This window comes from Grus americana, chromosome 9 (assembly GCF_028858705.1).
Source record: "Grus americana isolate bGruAme1 chromosome 9, bGruAme1.mat, whole genome shotgun sequence".
Classification (NCBI taxonomy): domain Eukaryota; kingdom Metazoa; phylum Chordata; class Aves; order Gruiformes; family Gruidae; genus Grus; species Grus americana.
The window spans coordinates 15673550-15698303 of record NC_072860.1 but is presented as its reverse complement, the minus strand read 5'-3'; the positions used below and the strand labels follow the sequence as shown (position 1 = coordinate 15698303).

The 24754-nt window shown below is 45.1% G+C and overlaps 1 long non-coding RNA gene across 1 annotated transcript in view; it reads left to right on the top strand.

Moving 5' to 3' along the window:
- LOC129210147 (uncharacterized) overlaps window positions 1-24466 on the top strand; it is a 116885-nt gene extending 92419 nt beyond the window's left edge. The window contains exons 2-3 of the long non-coding RNA XR_008578330.1: window positions 10596-10699; window positions 24068-24466. This is a non-coding gene — a long non-coding RNA (uncharacterized LOC129210147). The remainder of the gene's footprint in view (window positions 1-10595; window positions 10700-24067) is intronic.
- Window positions 24467-24754: the final 288 nt, after the last annotated feature.

Sequence of the window (24754 nt, the reverse complement as noted above, 5' to 3'; positions counted from 1 at the left end):
GAAAGGTCCAGCAATGTCAGCCATCAATTTAACAACATGAATCTATCAGGACAGTAATACATTAGCTTCCAGCGACGCTATGTTCTCCCGTTGCAGTTACCTTGACAAATCACTCAGTTCGGAGGCACTGCATCAAACATTATTTCTCTGACGGGTAAACCAGGATGCTTCGTAAATGCTGTGCTTGGAAGCGGAGGTGGAAAGCTCAGCTCAGGGAAAGACAAGGCACTCCTGGGTGCCATGGGGAGGGGCTGTCCTCTAAAGTGACCGAGTGGTGGTCTGAAACATTGCCCCTTCTGTCTTCAGAGGGACATATGCCAGAGGATGCGCTAAATAAAGTCTAAGTCAAGAGTGGGTTATGCAGCCCCGGGAGCTGAAGGAGGTGGGGAGGACCCCAAAGCTGCTTGTTTACTTCAGCAGGTTGGAAGGGAAGGCTGCGGTTTTTGTTTTAGGGAAACTTGGATATTCAAAGTTTGAGGGGGGAACAGTCTTTGCTGGCCTGGGGCTGGGAGGTGGCTGTTCTGTGCTCCCACGTGGTGGGCACAGTCTGCTAAACCTGTGCTGGCTTTCCCTCCTCTGGTGGACCATTCGTTGCCATGGGGTGCACGGCTGTGCCGAATGATGGGCCGCTCTCTAACTGTTTGTGGTGTAAGCAGAGGAAGGTCAGGTGGGAAGTATTCCTGTGAGATTTAAAGTAGAGAAAGGCTCAAATCCTGTATCTTGGTATTTCTGAGCTTTTCAAGGGTGATGGCCAGGAACCAAGCTGCATCACGTACGGCCATGCTGCAAAATCTGAACTGAGAACTCCTCCATTTGTGGAGAAAGTTTGGGTGGGAAATAGCTGTGGGGCACAGCTAATTTTTGCCGTCTTGGTTAACTCTTGCAGTCTGTTGCAGCTGAAATAATTCAGCCAGCATGGGACTCCAATGCTGAAGCAGTTGACCAACATCAGCAAGTGTGCTGCAGTTTGTTGTGTCACAGCCTCAGTTTTGATGTCGCAATGGTGGGTTAACAGGTAGTTTAGACAGTGGTTCAGCAGGTGACCAGGGCCCACAAATAAGTTTTCCGCTAAGCACATGCTCAGCCCAAAAATGTAAGAGAACCTCTTTTTTCTGCACAAACCCCAATACAGTTCAGACAGGATTTTTTCTGGAACAAGGGAGTAAATATATGGCAGCTGTGAACTTCTGTGCTCCTTCTTTCCTTCTCTAGTCAAAGGATTTTTTCATAGGATGAAATAGAGCTATGTGTACGTATGTGTATTTGTGTAGATTTATAGGTACCTGCTGTAAAAAAAAGAGAATCCTGAGCCAGGTTATGTCAGTGAAATGCTAGGCCATGTCAGTCAACTTCTTAGCACTGTGGTCTGCAAAGCCAATTTCACCTTCAGTGCCGGAAAAAGTAATCAAGGCTGGTTTGATTTGCAAGTTGTTGTTCTCTTGTGTTCAAGACAATATTTCAGTGTTCTCTTTTCAAGTCATTTTTCTCTTTCCTGAGTGTTATCTCTCATGTTTTCACATCAGAGCTTGATACCCATTCTTTTGGTTCAGGTTCACGTCCTAGGAGACTTTGCCAAACCTGAGTATGTGTGAAGATTTAAGTCCTTGCTGCTTGTGATGTGGCCAGCGTGATGGTAGTAAGTTTCTGCCTCTGCCTGGAGAAGCTTTTACCTTTTCTGCATGTGAAGGACTTAAAAAAAAGATCTGTAAGTTGTGAATTTAAACTGTGCGGCAGTGCAACCCACATTAGTGTGAACATTTCAACCATAGATACTGCAACAATGTTTTTTCCTGGGAAAGATATATTCATGTTGAAAAGGAAAAAAGCTATACTGAAAAATATTGTATGCTAAAATAAAACACACACACAGGGGATTTGTTTCTGGTTTGACAATAGGTTTCCTGGGTTGTGAATAGCAATGTGTATAAGACAACGGAGAAAGAAGCAGTTCCTCTGAGGATGGGCTGTGACTGTCCTGTGCTTTTATAATTTTCTCTGTGAACAGCACTGGATTTGACAAAAGCACAGGAGCACAGCTGGCCGTTCTAAATACCTCTGCCTGCTCTTTGCTGGCACACAGGAGTTCACTGCGCCAGCCCGCAGCTGACCAGAGCTGTGGGGATGTGTTACCCCAGTGCGAACTCAGAGTCAGTGCATGCTCAAGGCTCCTCTGGTGCAGGCAGAGCCAATTCGGGTCAATCAGCAAGGTGTGTGGGCTTACAGGGGAGAAAAAGGCTGTTGCACACCCACCCAGTGTGGGGTTTGTGTTCCCAGTGCAGAGCAGGAGAAGGCTGTTTCATCTCCCCTCCAGCCCCATCAGCATCGCAGCTGTGTCCGTCACCTCTCTGGAAATACAGAACAAAATGCAGGCACTAAGTATCCCCAGAGACTTGGAGTCCATGCTCAGGTTGCCAACAGGGCAAAACCTGGGCTGCTCCTCTTGAGTTGCTGCTGTTACCCGCGTTGGCCAGACTGAGCTGCTGCAGATGCTGTAACGCATCCTTCAGTGCTGGACCAAAATACAGGTTGTCTGGTGTGAGTGGGAGGAGAAGAGAGAGCAGCAGGCTGGGCAGTTTACTTTCAGGAGCTTGTTTGTGGACACGTATTGCCTTGACGACAGAGTCAAGATTTGAATCCAAGCCCTTGGATCCAGTCCCACAGTAAGCAGTGGCACTACAAACCCTCCTGAGCTCCCTGATAGTGTAACAATAAACATAATCATTTCATTGGTAAGGCAGCCTCTGCCAGGACGCTAGCAACACTCCAGCAAACAGTTTTGAAGGCAATAGAAAACAGCGCAGGTAAGAAGAGTGCAGTGCAGCACTGCACTGATTTAGTGCCTCCCAGAGGGAAACCGTGGCTCTCATCCTGCAAAACGTGAAAACTCATTTAACTTGAGCCTCCCAAATAGTCTCCTCAACTTTAGTAAGACCATTCCTTTGTACAAAGCTGCGGAGGGAGCATTAATGCCTGTGGAGATGAGCCGTTAAGGATAAAATCCAGAAAAGCTGTATCCAGCTGAATCTCTACAGCATACTGGTTAATGAGCGCATGCAATTTTGTGTATGATATCCTTTCACCTTTGTTTAATTACCAAAAGTAGTTCTTGCAGGGAGAAAACCTCTTGAGAACAAGAACAAAGTTTATTTTGCAGTCATTGCAAATTAAATATTTTGGTAAAAATTAGATGCACACTACGTTCCAGTGGGGCACAGAAGCATTTTTTGGGGGAAAAACCAATTACAGATTTTTTTTCCAGTTTTCCTCAATCTCTCAGAGTAACAGGGAGATTAACATTCTAAGTGATAAAAACCCCGAGCTAAAATTACAATAATTAACTCGACATTGCATGTAATATCAAGAGAAAGCTTTCTTATTATGTATGTTGTCTTTAATTATAATTTAAAGGTTCGAAAAGGAGAAATTAATTATAGTTTTTACCCTGAGATTGGCAAAACTCAAAACATAAAGCTGATAGAGGATGCTCTGGAGAACATCTTACCCACCATTCAATTTAAACGTCATTTAAGAGCCCAGCCTCCTGATGAGTTGCTTAGATTTCCAAATCATGATATTCCCTCGTCATTAAAAGCACAGTGTGAGACCAATTTCGAGACCTTGTGCAAATGCTAATATCCTTCAGTAACCTGAAATGGAAATGCTCAGGTCATCATACCTGGCATTTTGGAGTAACTCTCTTCTGAGGGCCTACAAACATTAATTTATCTTTCCAGGATGTAGGCATTATTGTGGCAGAAGTCTGAAAATAGCACTTTTGGACATGATCTTAAGCTAATTTGTCATCAGTGCTTGTATAAGCAGCCCATACTCTTTGTAGAAACACTGTGTTACCCTTAATACCATGCTGTAGACCCTTCAAAGCACTACAGCAGAGCAGAAGAGAGCAAAAAATGACAATACCCATCCTAATCAGAGACTTACAGATATAACACTGTGTGTTTATAGTGTATCTGCCACTGCTTCTTTAGTAAACAGAATAATTATTCCTTATCAATAAGCTTAGATACATTTTACAAGTCATAATATCCATCACATGCCTAATTAAATGAATTAGGGTTCTTTTTGTTGTTGTTGCCAATTACAAGTGATCTTCAGAACATTCCTGAAGTCGCTAATTATAACTTATCTCTGTCTATTTGTATAATGGCTAAGCGTTGTGGCACTGAAGAGCAAACTAATATAATCAAATAAAGATGGTATAATCGCATATCCTTTACCACTGTGGAATTAATAAGGTTTGTACAAGTCCAGGTTTAGAATTAAATGAATCCTGGGGAAGTTGTCTTGAGCCCAGGAGAATTTTGTTTCAGAGTTGAAGAAAAGAAAGTATTTATCCTGTGGGTCTCCCTTTTTAAAAATATATATTTTAATAGAAAATAAATGTTCTGTGTTTTGCAGCAGTTTAAGATGAATGACAGGGATAGGACCCTTGGAGAAGCGATCTGTAGATCTTGGAAAAATGAATATTTATTCTCAAGTTGAGGGAGGGTTATAATGCTAGACTCTTTCAAGTGTTCTAATTTAACACAGGTAATTAGTTATTTTAAGTGAACTTCAGAGATTAATTTCAGAGCCTGTATGAGATTTTTCTCTCAGTCTCTCCTCCTAGGAGAGAAGGGGCCATACCAGAAGCTCTCAGCTCTCCACTGGCAGCCCTTTTTGATACTGAGCAGGTTTATGTGGCTCTGCAATGTGTGATGGGTACCTCTAGACCTCCGTGTTACATGTATGTCTTTACCAGGGTGCATGTTTCTTGCTGTAATCACAGGCATCCCATCATTCATCTAGGAAGGCAGGGATTTTGTTAATATAAAAAAAAAATAAAATTACAAGAAAAAAGGAAGAGGTGCGTAGCATCTCCAGCCATTAATAAAAAGGAGGCTCTGTAAAGTGTTTCTGAAGAAGCGGTGGTCTGAGCTCCAAGTATCATGTCAAATTTCAGCTGCATTTAATGGCTTTTGGGGAGTCTTTCAGCAATGCTATTATGTGTAGTTGTAGGAATTTCTTCCATCTAAATGGACAAGCATTGTGATAGAGAGAAATGCCCGTTACCTTCTGTGATGCACTTTATCATCTGAACATACGTCATTCAAGCCTGTGCTTCCTTCCTTTGGTTATTATTTTTCCAGCTATAGTTGAGGTTCAAAAAGTTATCGGTAGTATCAAGTGGCACTGGTGTATCATCTGCCGTGGCTGAGCTGCCTCTCAGGCAGGACCAGTTTGTCCCAATAACCAAAGCAGTAACAGTTTACCCAGGTTTCTCTCAGCTGTTTGGCAGGATCTGCTTGTGCCGTCACCAGATGCTTTTGTTTCTATTATATTTAAATTCATAAATTGAATCTTAAGGGCTTCATTCTAAACGCCAGATGCAACGGACTGAGTTGAGCGTCTCCCGTTCGTGTTGAAGCACGGGCATGTGCCCGGTGCGCGGAGGTGAGATTTCATCGCTGGCACCAGCTGCGTCCAGCGCAATCCTCTGGCAGGGGATAAAAGCCAGACCTCGTTCAAAGAGGTGCCATGTTAAGCGCGTTGTCGAAATCAGCTCTCAGAGTGCAGCCTCGTCTGTTGTCAAGCTGCGGATCAACTATTAGCAGGGGTAGTTTAATTTTTAACCACACCAGGTGGACAGCGTAACTCAGAGCTGGTACCCCAGGGCTCAGGGGGGGCACAGGTCCCCCGGCTGCCCAGGACCGGCTGTCTCTGCCCGATAGCGGCGAGGGCAGGCGATGGGCAGGGGTTAGCTCAGGACACTCTTTGCAAAGAAGATGAGGTAACCAGCCCAAAGTAACATTTTCCATCAGACTGGCCATAATATTTCCACTAAGGGCGTCTTTCGTACAACGTGGTTTCTCTGGCGTGGGATCTGACCCCAGACTCGGGCACTGCCACCACCTCTACTCTCACATACCCAGACTCTAAAGCACCTGATAAAGGAGTTTTCCCTGAGCGCAGATGATAAAGGATACCTGTAGCGTTAAAGCACTCTGGAGAGCACAGACTTCCAGCTTTTCACTCCGGGCAGGGTGTTGTCAGCACAAGTTAACCTCTTTCAACACAAACAGCACTGAACGCTGTGCAGCCCCCAGCAGAAGCCCCAGGAATGATACAGCCATCTAGTGCTGCCAGCTCTCCTCTGCTTTCCAGCCCCTGAATTGTGATGCAATCTGCTTAAGGGGAAATGTAAATTTTGTGGTTTCATCCTTAGCATTATTATACAGGGCAATTCGTAATAAAACAAGGGAATGGTTCTGTGAATATTGTAAGCCCTGGGAAAAAAGTGTTCAGTCTGTGCTTGATTCAAACAATTAGTATCCAGTGAGCGTGAGAAACACCTTGCTTGCTTTTTTTTTTTTCCTATCTAGGTTGGATTTTTATATCTTGGCCGAGTGGGTGGGGGAAGTTCATAGAAGAGATATTATTTCTGATTAAGGATAGAAATGCTAGCTTGGACCAAGTTCCTCCTGTGTCACTGCAGCGGTAGAGCTGTGCTACATCGATGTGTGTTACCATGGTAGTGACACTGTACCTGCTGCAGAACTGCTCCCATGTTGCATGGCAAAAAAAGTTTTTATCTGTGGAAAAATCTGTTTGCATTAACTTTTCTGATATGCAAACATTTAGGAGTACCACCCATTGCCTGCCACGTGTAACGTGTTTCCTGCAGCCCTATCCACATGCTTTTTATAGGCAGCTTTTCAAAACGAGACAGAGTGTATCTCCCTTGCCAGGCAGGACGTGCTCCGTCGTCCCGTGCGCCAGCTGCTGTGGGTCCGGCAAGTGCACAAGCATAAAAGTGCAGTGTCAGAGGGGAGGAGCAGACCCCAGGACTGCTGGGGTGTGCCCCAAAAAAGCGATGTAGCAACAGCAGCTCTCGGGCTCTTCGCTAGTTGAAAGTAAAGGGACTAAATCAGATTATTTTTATTTCACCTTTGGTGAGATTTGAAAGTGATTCTGCAAAATAATAAAAATACCACTTGAACAGTTGCTATTGTGGAAGTACCATTGGTAATTTTTCTTTTTTCCTAAATCTATTTTGACAAATACTGACAGAAATTAATTAAGAGTAATTAGTGAAACACAGAAAAACCTCTTGTATGGCTGGTCAACGAACATGACCTTAAATCAGCAACTTACTCCAGTGAAAGGGACCAAGAGAGTAGAGAATCATCCCTTCCCTATGGCTAACAATCAAATAAATGCAAAGTCTGACATTGCACAAAGCTGGAAAGTATGTAAAAAGCAGAGGAGCCTAAAAAGGTTTTGCAGAGACCTGTGAGAGGAGATGTGACTCTAGGGAGGTGGTCATTAAACTTTGGTCCACAGGTCCTAAGGTTCCCGCAAGGGACTGATTAGTCCTAGGGATGTGCAAAGGGGACTAAGGACAGGGATTTTCCTGCTGTCAGTCTTGTATTTCCCATCATATTCCCCACCTCCACTGGGGAATGGCTAGAGATCAGCAAATCTCAGAAGCTGAACATCACTGGCGAATGTTCAGAAGCTGTCAGGCCATGGATTCTTTTTTTTTTTTTCTCCTACGGCCTTGCTCACCCTGCAGGCAGTCAAGAAGAGCCTACCTGAAAAGGCAGCAAGAAAGAGGAGAGGAAAAGAGGCATCTGGCTTGGATCCTGGCTGATGAGCACGTGTGCCCTGCACCACCAGGACTGATGATCCTCATCACATGCAGCTTATCCCCCTGAGGCAGTGCCTCTTTCCCTGTTTTCGGAAACATTTCATCCATTTGGTGCCGAACTCTTGGCTTGTTAAATATTTGTGCCAAGCCCTCACAGCCGCAGAGCCCACAGAGGAGGGATGGAACCTGCGAGGCCACTTCAAGCCTTGTCATAGAATAAAGGAGGCTGAGTTTAAACAGCTGGGCTACACCAAAATCCAGTGCCTGTGTATAACATATACACAGCTTGTTTTCCACTCCCCCAGTAACACCACGTGTGTAGGAATGCACAATGACCAAACTCCATTAATTCCCTTGTAACGCAGCTGCTGATTTACGAGCCAGGAGCCTGGTTCCCACTTGCCAGGACTGTGCAGGCACTTGTCCTGTTTTCTGATGGAAACGACTAGGCAAACTGCCCCAGCCATCCTTGTCGTTAATTTTTCCCACTACATCCACCTCCCTGCCTGTCGTTTAGCCATGGGGCCCCAGTTAGTGCTTCATTCAAGCTGAGAGGAGCAGCATGTACGTATTTAAGCATATACATGTAGATGTATAAGCGTTTCCCTTGGCAGGCAACAATTAGAAGAGTCTCATGGAGAGTCTAAAACATCATTACTGATGATACCAGCCAGGTTACCTGGTGGTAGAGGAGACCAACTGTGTCTTGAGCTAGGAAACAGCTGACCCAGATGCCGGTCTGAATGGAGCCAAGTTCAATAGCTCCCGCAGAAGAGAGCAACTAAACATCAGGAGACAGTAAAAGAGACCCAGATAAATCCTTTGAGTCCACTTTTTGTGAGGTAAGGGGTTTTTGTTTGTTTTCTTACGACACTAGATGCGATTTATTGGTATAAGAGTTAGTGGCTTATTTAAACTAAAAATCAAATCATCACTGGGAAGTTTGTTATTTGGATGGTCATTTAATATTTATGAACAAGAATTGCCTGTAAATTAAGAGCTTAATCATCCAAGAAACACCAGCAGCAAATTTCTCCCCAATACAAACACAAGGAGATTCCTGAGCTATTACCCCAGAGCTGGCTTTTGCCCATCTTGTTATAAAAAGAGTACTTACAAACCTTCTCATAAAATAATAAATTACAAATTAATTACAAAACACCCAAAAAGAACAGAGATGCAAACCCAGAGGAAATACCTAGACAGAAGATGGTAGGACTGGCTTCCTTCCAGAACGCTAACAGATCCCAGTACTCAGGGTCACACCACAGCAGCCTGCTCTCAGACAAACCTCAAAAGTCCGCAAAAAACCCATCAAAATCTACAGAAGTGTTGCTGTGAAATAGATTCAGTAAAATATGCAGTGTGCAAACCTCAATGTACTTCAGTATGGACAGCAAGAGCAGAGAATTCTGCAATAAACATTGCATGACCATTATGTAAAGAGGAATGTATATAAGTACATTGACCTATTTTTTCCCATAATTTTATTCAGAATTACAGATCTATGAATATAAGGTATGTATATTTTTCACAACCTCCTATATGATTGTTTTATCTCCTTCCAGGCCTCCTCACTTCATTTGCTTGATCCAAAAGCAAGGAACATGCTCATAGCAATATGTGGGACCAGCAGCTTGATTTAAAACTCCTCAGTTGAGGGGAGCTGTTTATGTAGCTCCTTTTTCTGTCGGTCTTGGATCAAGCCCCTTGATCCCAGACAGGCAATCCAGGCCATTAACCAGTGCCTGTCTGGAGATCAGAAACTACATCTGGGGTCTGCCAGCAAGTCAAAGGCCAGAGACAAACCAGGCACGCTGGGATGCCAGGGATCTTCCAGCAGATCGGGGCTGGAGTCAAGTCACAGCTACCAACCGTTGGCCAGGGAGGTTTGAGCTCTGGTTTGCTGGATTTATCCTTCTCTTGGAGCACAGTTTGTGTTGCATTGACTTTGTGGGGCACCAGACTGCTTATTAACCCACACAAGGTTACAGGTAAATACATCAGGTAAACAAATAACAAGGTAATATTGAGTGCCTCGAAGTTGCCTCACAACCACTTGCAGAATCTCTGATGATCTTCCATGTCATCACAAGAGCAGGACATGTTTCAGGTGTCCTCTTCAGGTCCTCTGACTATCCAAGGAGATGGTACCCAGGTGCTCATGATTGGGATAGTTGAGATAAGTAATTACTGCAATTATACTTATGTGCTGCAGCACTAATGAGTCATATTGGATCTACTGTAACAGAGAAAGCTACTGGAGACCAATGTCAACTACAGTTCGTAGCTCACAGGGCTGCTCCTCGAGTTGGTGAAGTCTATTCCTCTAGTTTGAATATTCAGGTAAATTTTCCTGCCAGCAGTCCCACTTGACAGTTGGGGCATTACCCTGTTGTTTTCCCTTTCTAAGCTGTGGATTAGCAGAGTCTTGCAGCCCCAGGTGAGGTGAAGTTCATTGATCTTTCATGTCCCTTGACAGGACCAGGCACATGAGCATGCAGCTCCGCTTCTTAGAGTGAAAGTCCAAATCTGCATTCTGCGAAGGAAAGGATTAAAATGTCATCAAAGGTAAAAGAAGAAATTTTCAGGGTGAAAACTCCAATTTCAATGAAATTATATCAGTAGCCTTAGATAAATGTGAGGGTGGGTTGGCAGTAAGTTTGGAGGCAGTCCATTTACAGATTAAATTTGATTTTATACGTATAGCCATGCTAAACCCCAATTATCGTTATTCAGGAAAAGCACCTGGATTAATCAGACCTGCCACATCCATCTTTTTCTAATGCCTATTCTACATTTATCTGACTGGCTGTGACTTGTAAAGAGGAAAATTTCACCGATTTAAAACATTGATTAATTTTACAGCCCTTATATTTCCAAGCTGCAGGTAGGAAGAGTCAAAATCAGACCTCCCCACTTTCTTCCCTTCCCTCCCAAACAGGGCTGGAAGAGCGAGCTGCGTGGCACCAGAGGGACCCGGTGAACGTACCTATCAGTGGGGCTCCTAGAGCATGGGCCAGCTCCGGTGGCATGCCCAAGGCGCAGGTCAGTGCTGGGGTTTCTCTCCTGTTCCATAACTAATGTCATGCAGAGTGAGATGCCCCAATATCGCCATTTTTAATGTACGTGACAAAGTCTAATTGCAGGGGAGCACGATGGGATCCAGTGTGGGGATGGAGGCAGGGGTCTGTCTCGAGATGTAAAGTATGCAAAAAACCTAGTGTGACAAGTGACGGGCAAGAGACCGAGTGGTGCAGACAGACACACGTGGCATCGTAGCCGCTTTGCTCAGGGGGTGCCCCTCCATGGGGAACATATTGCACAGGAGAAGATGCGAGGAGAGGAGAAGGCGTCTGAGCTGGCCGGCGGTATGTTATGGACAGTGGTGGAGCGGCTGGAGACCAGCTTATTTGACTGATCTGGACTTTATTAGCGCTCCCGTCCCCTCTATATCACTCGGTCTGGTATGTCATCCCGCTCACATCCAGTGATAACCTTGTGTCGGGGGAACAGAGGATGCTTTTTAAAAACGTGTCTCGGAGAGAGGCAGTTCTGGCTCTTAGTGCCAGCAATAGCTGGGCTGTCTGAGCAAGGCAGGCTGAAGAAACACCCAGCCGAGCTCTAATTGTTTCTGGCCACTGACTGAATACAACGGCCCGTGGATTCTGAGGCAATTCCCGGCTGGCTGAAATGCCTGCAGAAGGACAGACACTGCCACTGCTCAGACATCTCTCTTGAGCCAAAGGAAATCTCTCCTTTACAGTTTCCTTCAGCAAGTGAGATGACATCAGCTCTGTGGGTGGACAAATGTATTGAAAACCTGTCAAAATTCATAGTATTTTCAGAGATGCAGAGATGTTCAAGCTAGAAATGCTGTTATAATCAGCTAGTCTCAATTTCTTCCTGTCATAAAGGTTGGAGAATCTCACCCGGGCACTTGTACCGTTTCCAAAGCTAGAAAAGTTGAATCTAAAGGCAGAGTTCAAATGTTCAGCAAGAAGGGAATTTGTACTGGAACAGACAGACAAGAGACAGAGTAGATTATGTTTTGCTTATGATTTTTTTTTCCATTGCTTATGATTTTTTTTCTTACAACTGGATGACTTTGCTTAGGATAAACTGGTACTAATCAGAATTATTTTAGTGATATAAGATGTGCTAATTGGTATCCTCTGGTCTGTATTATGCAGGGAATGTGAATGCTTTGTTCTGCCTTTGGCATCCGCAAATCTTCGAAACCTGGGATGGCTGGGAGATGGGTTTGTGGGCTGCATTTTGTCATGTGTGACAAATCTACTTGCCGGGAACCTAGCAACCTACTGGGGAAAGCCTGGGTGCTTGTGTGCATTTGTTTGGCTGCAGATTAAACGTTGGCCATGAAACAACACGTCCTGCGAACATGCGTGAATGGGTTTTGCAATAGCCAGTCTGCAGTATGAAGAACGATTCAGAGGAGGCCAAAAATTCATTTCTTCTCCCTTTTTTGATCTTTGGCTTCACTGTACCTTCCTCCTGTGAGTGAAGAACACAAGGCTGTGTGCTTGCTTTGTTAAACAATTGCAACTTTCTGTGCCTCATATGCAGAATGGTTATGGTCCTACTGCCCTCTCTTGTTTCCCAGAACATTTTCTTCCTTCAGTTCCAATGGCCTAGTTTCCAACATTTAGTTTCAGTGCTCTGAAGCCTCCCCTGAATTTAACAGTCATGCAGTCAGATTTTGAAAGTTAATAACACATTTTTATGGAGAGGAAAAGCACTTGAAGAAAAGCACGGGAAATTATGCACAGATCAGAATTTCTGAAAGATTTTGCAAGTTCATAAAGCCTTATAAATACAAAATGGGCTTCTCAGAGGGACAGCCTGAACGCTTCCTGAAGCCAGGAAAATCACCATGTAAATAGTCTGAGCGCTGTGCAATGCTTTCTGCATACTTCCTGGCAATGCAAATGCTAGCAGCCCTCTTCTCAGTGGTCCTATCTTTATAAGCAACCACCAGCACAGCTTGTATCTTTGCTGGATTTCCCAACCTGTTTTTGAAGAGCTGCCTGACTTCTATTCCACGCACAGATTTGCAGTTCCCTGAGTGTCAAATCTGGGATGGGATTTCCACCCCTCCTTTACTTCATCACTGCCAGCTCCACATGGCTTCTGATCTCTCCCTAAGCCAACCTTGCTCGCTCCATAACGCTTTCCCTCACAGTCTGAGCTGGGTTCCCAGGGCAGCCTCAGTCTGTTATTTCCTAGAGGGCAGACAACCCAGCAAAGGGAAATATTTTAGGACTTATTCCTCCTGGTTCCCTTCCTTTGCTTCAATCTGGTATCAAAACCTCTTTTCAAAGCATCCCTCGTGCTCTTGGCAAATATTCAGAATAATTTGACTTTCTCCCTCTACTCTGGAAAGATTTTTCTTTTCCGTCTGTCACTCAGGCGTAGACAAAGATCTAATATTATGCCTGATGAACAGCTCTTGACTTCTATGACGGCTCCGCAAAGGAATTGGAGATAATACAACCAATAGGACTGAAGATTTGTGATGGTGGCGAGTTTGGCCAGAATTTTGGTGCTATGTGCCATTTTGTCACACGTACGTCCAGAGATGTGACTTCATGGCAGAATAACACGTTGGCTGTGACAAAAGTAAGTAGTCAAGAGATGAGAGAATCTTGACTTACTGAGGACACAGGTGGTAGAAAGTCCTCGTGAGCTAATGGGAACATGGTGCAAAATATCCAGGGCCAGGCCAAGAGACGAGGGTCTTTGGATCCTCCTGGTGAACAGCTTGTGAATGCTAATGCTGTTAATTAGTTAAGGAGATGCTATTATAAATAGAAGAGCCGACTGAATCTTTTTGTGGCAGATCAGCTGTACAATGAATTTAGTAATTTCCTGTTTAAGAGCATGGTGATATTTATAAAGCTATTTTTAATTATTTATTCCTGATAATTACTTGGTTTAAAAAAAGAGACAGCATTATGGAAAAACAATATGTTTATCAGAAATTAACATCAACCAAAATGCCCCCTTCAAGTTGGCTAGCAGGGAAGATTGCCTAGGTAGCAGACATGTAGTTTTAACCAATGCAACAGTGATTTTTCTGGTTGATGTGAATTTTGACCACTCACATTTCCCCTCTCACCATGTCATTTTACTGTAAAATAACCACCTCTGCTTCTGTCTGTGGGACAGAGGACAGCGGGACTTTGCCTTAGGGAAAAGAGATTCCCTGCAAAGTCCAGACTTTGTCTGAATTGCTGTTCTCACCAGAAGTGACCCATGATACATGAAATAAATTCCTATGTCAGAAAATCCCCTGATCTTTAACGCACGGGGAGTTGCAGCAGGCCAGCAGCTGGTGCTTCATCACTCGTGCCCAAGCGTTGCTGCCCATGTGCTTGACAGTGAATTAGCTGCTAATAACGGATTTCACTTCAGACTCTTCTGAAGTGAAACATTTACAAGAACCGACATGCTGCCAAGTTTAAAGCCTGGGAACACAAGGCAATTTCAAACCTGTCATTTCCTCACAGAAAGGGGATTATTGCTTTGTTATCAGCAAAGATACTATGTTATGTAGCTTTCCTGCCCTTGAATTATCTAGATCGCATGGGATGGCCGTGGGTTATACTGTAAAATACATCTTTGGGGTCCGTGTGTATATATAACGTATACGTGTCTGTGTAAACCTCTAGCATGGAATTCACTGCTTATGTGCCTACCCGGTGCAGTTGCACAGACCGTGTACAAGCCAGCCCGTACAAGTGTCAGTACTTACAAACTCGCCAAGTGCCTCAGACAGCCTCTCTAACAAAGATTTATCGTTAGCTCGGCTCCCACTGTTTTCAGCATTCAAGGTGCTTCCCGTGATAGGTATAAGGAATCAGTGCAGCACCTGAGGCACTGATCGAAGGTAAAGTTGGCAAAGACCTTTGCTTTATTCTTCAGGCCATAAGCCTTTGGCTTGTATAGTTGAACTCCACGGCTTTATCCAGTGAAAGGTGCTCTGAAAGCCATCTCTTGGTCACAGCATTTCTATAGCTGTGCTTATTTTTGTTTGTCAATACCTAAAGGATCCAGTAGATGATAAAGTTACCAGTTGACATGGAGTGTGGATTGTGCTGTTGCATCAAGAAAGAAGCAGTTGAACACACGTGCCCCGTGGGTAAGGCATCCTGTGCTCACTGCTGGGTTTTGCAAGGCATTTCTGTGGTTTCTGATGCTCATACTGGAGCTTCAAGTAATGTGTTCACTTGCCCGTACTGCAGAAAAGTGAGAGGTGCAGCTGGGCTGGACCTAGTTTTCAAAAACACTGGGAATCCTAAATTGGAAAAGGTGCCTCAGCCATGCTCTGGCTTTGCACTAAAGCCACGTGTCTGCTGCTGAGCATTCCTTTTACTAGTTAAAGAGCAAGAACCACAGTGGACAAATTCACAGTAAGCTACTGGTTTGAAGAAGGAGAAGCCTTCTGCAGTCGTAAGCTTTGTTTCATTTTCGATATGACATCAAAGCATACAGTGATAATAAAACACACTAATATTTTGTTCCTATCTGGTAATTAGCAATATAAATATTCTTACGGTGCTTTCCAGTCTTTTCTTTTGCACGTTTATTTCCTCTGCTTCACAATCTTTAGTTACACTGGCCTGAAAAAACACATTATTCAGAATGTGCATATTTCTTGAGGAGCAGTTTTAACTTTCTCGCAGCTCCTCAAAAAGCTGAGAATTTATTCAGAGTATCCAAGGCTAATATCCTGTAGTTTTGCAACAAAAGTTGTCATCATGATCTACAGAAAACAGCATCCAATCTTACATGAGATATAACACTGATCCCATCATCTTGTGTAGTGAAATAAATACGTATGTGTGATGTATCTATACATCGATAGTATACGCCTATAGATGTACGTCTTTGGCACTTCACTTATATATGTCAGTTAAAATAACATGTTTGAATATTTAGACTATAAACCAAACATTGGGAGGTTATAAACTCTGAATAAATTCTTACAGTTAATATGCATATGCATTTACCTTTGCAGGGTAGTACCTGCTTAATAAAACGGTGTTGTACTGCAGAATTGCCTTTGATTTACGGCAGCAACAATGTGCTGATTGACTCAAAGGAATTGAGACAGCAGGTCTGGCTCTGTCATGAGATTTAATGTATTTTTTTTAACTGTTCCTTTCTAAGTGCGAGGCAGCTGCATCAGCCAGTAGGCACTGGCATTTCCCTCACAAAAGCAGGTATAAGTCATGGGAAATTTAAATTCCTTGCTGCGTGAAAACCAGAGGGTGAAAAGAGGCTGTTTGGAGGGCTCATTGTTTGAGAATTTCTTTTAGGAAGCATTTCATCAGTAAATCTGTAGACTTCACTGCTTCTTATTCTAAGCCAAGTAGGAAAAAACGTAATTTTGCCTGTCAACACGTTGGATTAAAAATGATGAAACAAGTATTTGTGGCAAGTTAATTGTTCCTTGGGTATTTGCAACCCCTGCACAGAGTGGGTGTGAATATTAACTCCGGGAAGTAGCAGGCTTACCACACGGGGAGGCCGTATTAGCCAGACATATATGGTCCCCAGTAGGCTCCCTACCCAGACAGCGTGTGCACGACAAGGTCAGCTCGACCTTCCTCAACTGTTAGCTGAATCAGGAAATACGGCGTTACGGAGATCGCAAAGCAGAGCAGAGCAGCAACGCAGCCTGCCGTGGAGGGAGGGAAGGAAAACAGGTTTGGAGTAAAACTAGTATTCTTTAAGGAGCCCATAGCTATAAAACCATGACACAAAAATGTTTAGTAGATGTTCCCATCTCCCATGTAAATATCCAATTCACTTGTCTATCACGCAGGTACGCAAACACAGATTGTCTTTTTCCCAAAGACCTGTGGTCATGTTACAGCAAATAGCTGGTGCACTAGCATTTGGATTCACCTAAGGTTAGCTGGAGTAGCATGTATTTACACCCAGAAATTGTCAGAATAATATACCATCAAAGCAAGAACTGTATTTTTATGACTGCATCTAATTATGTGTTCTAGGGTTTTGTTTTCTCTTGATATTTCATTCTGCTCAGATCTCCAGATGTGTGTGCACATGTGGAAATGCGGGGAAGTGCTGTAAGTGAAGTGACAGCAGAACCAGAGAGTGGCCAGGGATGGTCTTTCCACACGGGTCCCGGGAAGAGTATTCGGAGGAGGCTGACTTGTCTGCGCTCCAGAGGCTGTCAGCGTGAGCAGCACTTTGGTGAAGTCAGGTTACTCAGTCTGGTCTAGGAGGTAAAGTTAGAAATCAAATGTTCAGTAATCTTTCATATTCATCCCATCTGTCATTACTCTTGCGCCTAACACAATTGTTGATGCATTTATTCTTGCAACGCTGTCTTGGGGCAGAGTGGTTCTATAATCCTGATTTTGCAGAGAGGGACCCGAACTGCAGAGTCACCTGGCAGAGGTCAGGCAGGAAAGCTGGAGGCAGAAAAGGGAGCACAACAACTTTCTTAAACCCTTAGAGACATTCCTGCCCATCAGAGTAATCCTGTGGGGGATGAGGATTGAGCAGGGCCGGCACACAGGCACGGAGCTGTAACTCACTTTGACCCTGTCGAACGCTAAAGGATGTCTCCGTGTCAGCCAGAGGGAGCAGCGGTACCAGCTGCATTCCTGGGACGTGCACAGGTGACACTTGCTTTTGAGTTTACGCACCCAGGATAAGGGCAAAGCCAACGCATCCCCTCAGGTTTCGTTTCAAAGCTGTTTCTGAGGGATCCAAAGGGATCACGGTGAGAATTGATAGCAGAGAGGGCAGGAGGGAGGTGGGATGAAGAGGGCATTCTTGAAGGAAAGCACAAGGTTTTGGAAAGAGGCATCCAGCCTCACTCGGTGCTAGTTGGAGAGGCTCCCAGTGCTGCGGTGGTGGCACTGACAGCTCAGGGGTGAAAATTCTCCGCCTCTTTGGCACTGAACTTGCTTTGCATTTATGCTGGTATGTGCTGGGGAGCAGAAATGAGACCCGCTTTTCTTCATCTCTGGAGTCAAACAAAAGACTCACGTTGGGTCCTATTCCCAGCTCACTCCCTGGCTGCTGCCTTGCGTTTCCTGCCCTGAGGCTGCTCTCCTCCCACCCATCTCAACCCCGGTGGCAGATGCTGGCTGGTCTGGAGCAATGACACCTCTTCACTCAGGACGCATCAGAGAATGCCAACACATTTTGGGCAGTACTGACAGCCATCACCGCTGTCTTTCATTAGCAGCCTGGCTGATTTCAGCATGCCTCTGTGGGAAGGGACTAGGGAGACAACCTCAAGATGCGTCTAATCAGCTGTGATTTCTGCAGCCGTGCATTATCATTGCTTTGCACCCTGTGTCATACAGTACTTACTTACACATAAATTCCTGCTTTGCTTTGCTTTCGGTTTTCTTTGCTGTCCCCAAGGATTAATGCAGCTTGTTGTTGTAAATGCAGCTAGACATGAGGCAGAGCTGGGAGGTCAAGTCCCAAGATGAAGTTTTGATCTTGTTCTCGTTCCTAGCCTTAATTTTGTGACCAGGATGCAAATCACATGTAAATACACGGACCTTGAGTCTGTCTTAACTTTCTGAGATATCTTAACAGAAATGCTCCTGCTTGATACTGCTATGTGAAGAATTCTGCACCAATTAGTTGTGTATCTGGATTTAACTTTTGCTTTTAGCTGGATTTAGCTCCAGTGACCCAGACCCCATCCTCTTCTTTGGATGAGGGGGAGATGCAGGTGTCTCAAAAAGCAGCTCAGTCTTTTTGCAGTGACTGTTCGATAATGATGCAAATAACCAAGTACAATGACCCAGCAGCAGTCCCCAAGTTTGTTATCTCACTTGGTCCACCAGGACAGCGTGGATGCTGGGCAGGGTGGGCTGCAGCCAGGGCCATTCCCTGGGACACCCTCCTCCCCTGCAGTTAATTTTAGGGTGCGCTCCCCTGCAGAGCTGGCTGAGCAGATGTGTGAGTGTGATAGCACCTCCTGAGACACATCAGTTTTGTTCCTTTGCAGGTGTTTTCTTTTTCCTTTTCCTGCTGTGCTATTTTTACTCCGGTTTGAACTGGTGTTTAATTTGCCTCTTTTCACTTCTTGCCTCTAATAACAGCGCTCTCTCATCTCACTGCTTTGCCTGATCATTTTTCCTCCTTCTTTGTTAGATGTCTGGTTTCTCATGTTCTCCTTTCTTCTCCCCCTGCGTATTCAGTCTTGCACACTTCTCTTCACATACATTTAATGTATTGTTTATCTGCACAGCTCCCCAGGGCATGTTCGGTGAGTGTCTTACAAGGCAGGGGAGAAGGTCCCAATCCTGCCAGCTGCTCGGATGTGGGCACACAGAGAGCCATTTCCACAGGAAGGGCAGATTGAGAGACTCATCTCTGCTAAAGAAAGCCTATGGACCACTGTTTTCCTTTCGATCAAGCTGTCGTGATGGTCCCATACCTTATTCCTGAGCTTCAGCCTACCTTCTCGCCCACTGAATTTGCTCTTTTGCTAGGGTGTCTCAGTCCTGTCTGAGTAGAGGAATCCTAAAGAGTAACACTTCAGGAGTCCATGCTCGAGAGTTGGAACTAATGAAGTCTAATTTCCTACAGGTTTGTTTCCCATGGCTGGCTGACTGTGATCTCTAAGAAAAAAAGATCCAACTCTGGCTTTTTGTCTTGTTGGAGCTTCATGTGGCTCTCAGTGTCCCATTTCTGACACCTCTGCAGTCTGTCCCCTGTTTGAACGGCTTTTGCGGTCTCTTGTACTCAGATACCTGTTTTCAGAAAATCGATAGGAACTCAGTTACCCTTCTGTCCTCTACCACGCCAACAGACTCGGTTGAAAAGAGGCACAAGCTTCAGCAGAGGGGTTCAGGATTGCAGCATGATTGCCAAAGCCACGATTTCCTCAGGAAGAGAGCAGCTAGGCTTGCCACAAGATAGTTCTTTTGTCTTTCTGCCTTTCAGCGCCGCAGCAACAAGCTGGCTGAGCAAACTCTCCCCTCCCATTCATGGTTAAATACAGGGACCGTCAGCTACACGTGGCTGTCTTCATCTGCGGCACGGCCCAGGACAGGCTGGCTTAGCTTCTGAAACCTGACGACAGCAGGTTCCTTCAGAGAAGCGTGTGGCTGTGGGTCCGCAGGGCCATCCCCAGCCAATTCCCCGACCAAGGGTTCCCCCTTTTCTCTGGGGTCCTGTTGGCCCAGTGGTGGCTGGGAGGCTGTGAATTAACAGCAGTAGGTGGAAGGAAGAAGGAAAGGGTGTACAAATAAGGATATTGCTGGGTGACTCTGCCTACAGCGTGGATTTAAGCTCCCATCTAGCCAGCTCGCTCATGCATGCATGCATGCATTTTGGGTTTTCGAAAAGTGGGAGTAGTCTGGTCAAGTTTTCCTTTTGCATTTTCAATTTCCTTTTCTCCACCCCCACCAAATGTTTCTCTCTAGCAGAAAAAGACCAGGAGAGTAGTTTGCCTGGCAAAGATCTGCCAGAGAACTGACCCCCTGCAGATTAAAAGAAAATAAAATAATCAAAGACCTGTTAATTATTCTTGTATTGCTCAGAAGCGCTGAGAGCCTATCCCAGAAGCAGCCGTTTAAATGTTCACCCAACCCCAAATCCTGCCAGGCCCACCCTGGAGGATCTTTCCATGCCATTCCTGGTTCAGTGACATCGTGTCCTTTGTTGGCACAGGTCGGTGCAGGACCAGTCGCGTGGCACCGCAGCCACCTGCCCCGTGGGAACGGGACCTCCCGCTGGAGGAGGCAGTGAGGTCCCATCTCCTGTGGGACGGAGCTGGCTCCTGCCCTCACCGGCGAGGAGACTGGGGTCTGATCCCAACAATCAGGAGCTGGAGCAGACAGAAGAGTTGTCCAGATGGTTAAGTGGGAATGTTTTTCCCATTTCTGTGGGAGTTTTGAAGAATTTGTAAATTATTTTCTTGCTTGCTGTTTTGGAACAGAAATGAAAATCTCGAATGGTTGATGGCAGATTTGTAAAAGAAACAAGAAGTCAGGACAATCTCAATATTTTATCTCTGATTTTGACTTTTTAATATTTTGTTTACTATTACAGAAGCCAAGAAATCAGTTAACATGCAGAATAAAAGTGTTTCTCATGAACAGAAAGGAAGAAAAGTTTCTTCCATCTTCTCTTTCCCACAAAAGGCTTAAATTTACAGCAAAGAAACATAAAAAAAAAAAAGGAAACAAACTGACATGCGAGAGGAATGCCTGATGACTGAAGGGGGTATTGGGAATGTGTTGTTTGTATATCTACTATATCATGAGCCAAAGCTAAGAGTCAAACTGAAAGACATCCAATTAGTTAACAACCTCTCAATTTGTGTACATTTTAAAAAAGTTAAATAATAGCAGGAAGAAGCTGGGCTTGCTGCTGCCTCTGCCCCAGAATATCATTGTTCATTCTCCCAGCCTGGCCAGAGGCCAGCCGCTTTCGGGCTTTTAGCCACAGGGTGCATTGAAAAACCATTCTGTGCTCCTGTTTTCTTGTCAGTCCGAGTGAAATCGTTGTAAATAACCATTTTCAAGTGTGCCCATGTCCAAACAGAGTGTGTTGTTGGGTTCTCCGGGGCTGGTCGGAGCAGGGGCAGGACGGATGAGTAGCTCCAGAGCACTACACTCAAGCCTGCAAACATCTGCTCAAGCCTGAGGGTGGTTTTTTCCTGCCAGGATCAGGCTCTTCAAACACGGGGGGGCTTGAGGTCTGCACATACACTGACTGAAATCGGGTCAGTGCAATCCCCTGATGATGTCAGTTCACCACAGCCTTCTCTGGGTTGGATGAAACCCCAAGGAAAAGGCAAAGCCATTGCACTGAGCCGTAGAAATACCCAGGTGAGGGAAGCAACTCTCCAAGAAAAGCCTCTACCTGACAGTGTTTGGCCATTGTTTTTCCTGTGGATCTAGGGATGTTTTTTGTGAGCTCCTTAGCTAACCTGACTGCTATAGGACAACATATGACCACTGAAGTCCGCTTTTATTTCTTTTGAAATATCTCTGCAAGCAAATGATTTTTTTTAACACTTTTTTTTTTTCAATTATACAGAGGGAACAGGGAATAGTTTGGGGTTTTTTAAAACCTATATTTTTCTATAGACATGGACATTTTCCCTTGAAAATAAGTGAAAAAAGAGGGCAAGCAAGCAGTAGAAAGCCAGCTCTGATTAAATCCCAAGCCTCTCAGCTGTTGCATTCATTTTCTTTGCCCTGTTTACCTTCCCTACTGTCTAAAAAAGCTTCTCCACTGTGCAGGGCCCTTTTGCTGGGGGGGTGGGATGGAGGTGGTGGTGATTGCTAAATCGCTGCGACTATTGAAGTTGCTGCACTGCTCCACTCTAGCACTTGCTCCCACTTACCGTCATTTTCGTGGCGCTTCTGTGGAGCTGGTACTGCCAGATCCACTGGCATATTTGATCAGGAAGGAAAATAGGTACCAGATCCCTTTTCTGTGCTTGTGGCACTTCTTCTGAGCTAGGGACTGAGGACCACTCACAAAGTATATGAGGTGCAGTCAGAACGACCCTGTTTCATTCCCTGCAAGGCTTGTGCTCCTGCAGAGTTTGTGTGCTCAATGCCCGATTTCCCCTGCAGGCACAGGACCTGCTCCGCAGAACGGAAGCATTTCCAGGCTTATTTCTATCCTTTCATGCGTGAGCTACAGGCTGGTTTGATCACGTCTCAGTACTCATATATACACACACACACACACACACTTTCACAGCACGTCTCTATCTCTGCCTATGGATGTGTGCACTCACACACATGCACTCGCACAGACTGTAGGTGGCACTTCGAGAATTAGCAAAGACGCTGCTGTGGCCTGTGTCAGGGCATGGCTCTATGAACGCCAAGCCAGGGGGACGGAGGAACAGAAAAAATGGATCAGTTAGCAGTGAGGAAGGCAGAGAGAGAGAGCAGAGGCTCCCTGGAAAAAATACCCTTCTTGTTCCTCACATTCGTGGAGACTGCGGCGCTCAGCTCCTGACAGCCCCTTTGGGAGAGACGTGCCAATACCCTGTACTTTTCTTTACAGTATGTTTTAGTTATCTGCCTCAGAGGAGGAGATCTGCTGTACTTATCACCCCAGGAGTTCAGCTGGATACAAATGTTAAACGACTGGAGGAGAAACAGCTTGCTCCAAAGGTTTTATCGTTGTTTCGTTCGTAGCAAGCGAGTGCCAGGCGCAGATTATGCATTTACAGAGCTCCTGGCCCTCGCCGGCCTGAATTGTCGGGAGAGAAATTCAAACCACACTGTGATCAATTTGCTGTCTGTCAGCAACTGGGAACTGAAGGGCAACCCTGGATCGATCCGTTCTTGGAGCCCTGTCCTCGTTTCAGAGATTACCTTGTTTCTGCTGTGCTGTATTAACACTTCAGGTACTGGGTGTTAGAGGGCTCTGCGTGTGCATGTGGGTGTCACCTTTGCCCGATGTCCTACAGAGGGGTATATGAATTTCGTGCAAAACTTGCTCTGTATATGTTTAATGCTGCTCTGTATGAGACGGCGATCGGCCTCTTCAGTTGTATGCTATAGCTCTACAACACACAGGGGGGCTCTTCTTTTGTTCTGGGCAATATGAGCATAGATTTTTGGGAGATTATTCTGTGCTTGCCATGAAGCTCTGAATGCCCCTGGAATGTACATCCCTGGGTGCAATACTAGAGGATGATAATAGAGAATAGTTTGCTGTGGTTCACATCGTGAGAAGCCAAGAAATGCTTGTCAGCCTGCTGAAATGGCATCACATGAAAACTTGCGAAGTTTCTGGCCCTTCCAGCATCTGGCAGAGGATCTGGGAATGTCAACATTATTTTTTAAAAAAAGACTAAATGTCTTAGAACTCTGTAAAAGTGGGGCCATGATGTTAAGAGTTTTGATCATTTGTGTTTTGGAAATTGTTGCGCTCTTACTCCTTAGGGTTGCCAAGATGCCAGCCTTTCGGAGTGCCTCACTTAGCTGCTCCCAGCTGCTGTGATATGGATCCCAACAGCACCTGAAAAAACAGCCACGGAAGGGGAGTGCCATTTCACGGGCACGTGGTGTATTCTTATTTTTTTGCGACGAGACTTAGCAGCCAAAAAGGTAGAGGTGGACTGGGACTACATACCTGTAACCCACTGGCAGAGGCAGTCCCCTCTCTACCAACTGTTGGGCAAATTATTCCCATTCCTCTTTCCCACTCGGAGCACCTTTGTGCACTGACTGCTGCAAGCTTGGGTGGAGCAGGGCGAGCAGATGGACTTCTTTTTGCCTAAGGCTATAACCCTTATTTATCATCCACCCTGGTGCTGGTGAGTCTGTTTAGGGAAACGAGCTGGCAGTATGTATAATGTGGGCTCTATTTAACAGTTCTTTCTTCCTTTTTCTTTTTGTTTTGTTTCAGATGGATGCCTTGAAGATGCCGCTGTGTTGATCACGGTGTTTGAAGTGGGTCTCGCCTGTATCAGCATAAGTGAATGAAATGGCAGGGCTATCCAAGACCTTGTATGAGCACAGTCCCAGGCAAATCTGCATTCATAATCCGAGGTATTCCTAGGGATATTTGTCTAAGAAGGCTGCATTTCAAAAAGATATCAAGACTGATAGACACCCAGAATCACAGCTTTGTCCCATCCCATCCTGTCAATACCTCTCTGAAGTTTTCTAACAATAATAAAAATCCCAGCTGTGGAAAATCCACAGCTTTATTTCTTTTTTCTTCCCCCTCTCCCCTGCCGAACTCCCTCGAGTATGACATCAGCTTAAGCACTGTTCATTTAGGATCTTCAGCTTTCAGTGCCAGATGACAATGGAGCCAGCAAAGCATGCTTTGTTAGCTTTGATTCTGTTCAGTGTGGTGTAGCACAACAGCTGGAATAATTGAGATAATCTCTCGGCTCATGGGGAGGGGGGGAGGGAATGATGCTGAAGCAGGAGGAAAAAGCAACGAGGAAGGAGAGTTGGCAGCACAGGAGCACGAGTGCTGTAGCGCAGCGGCGTTTCGGCAGTGGGCAGGTTTCAGCAGCTCTTTGGAGTACTTGCACCAGGTGGGTCCGGTCTGGTGGTTACTGGAGTGCAGCGGAAGATGCAT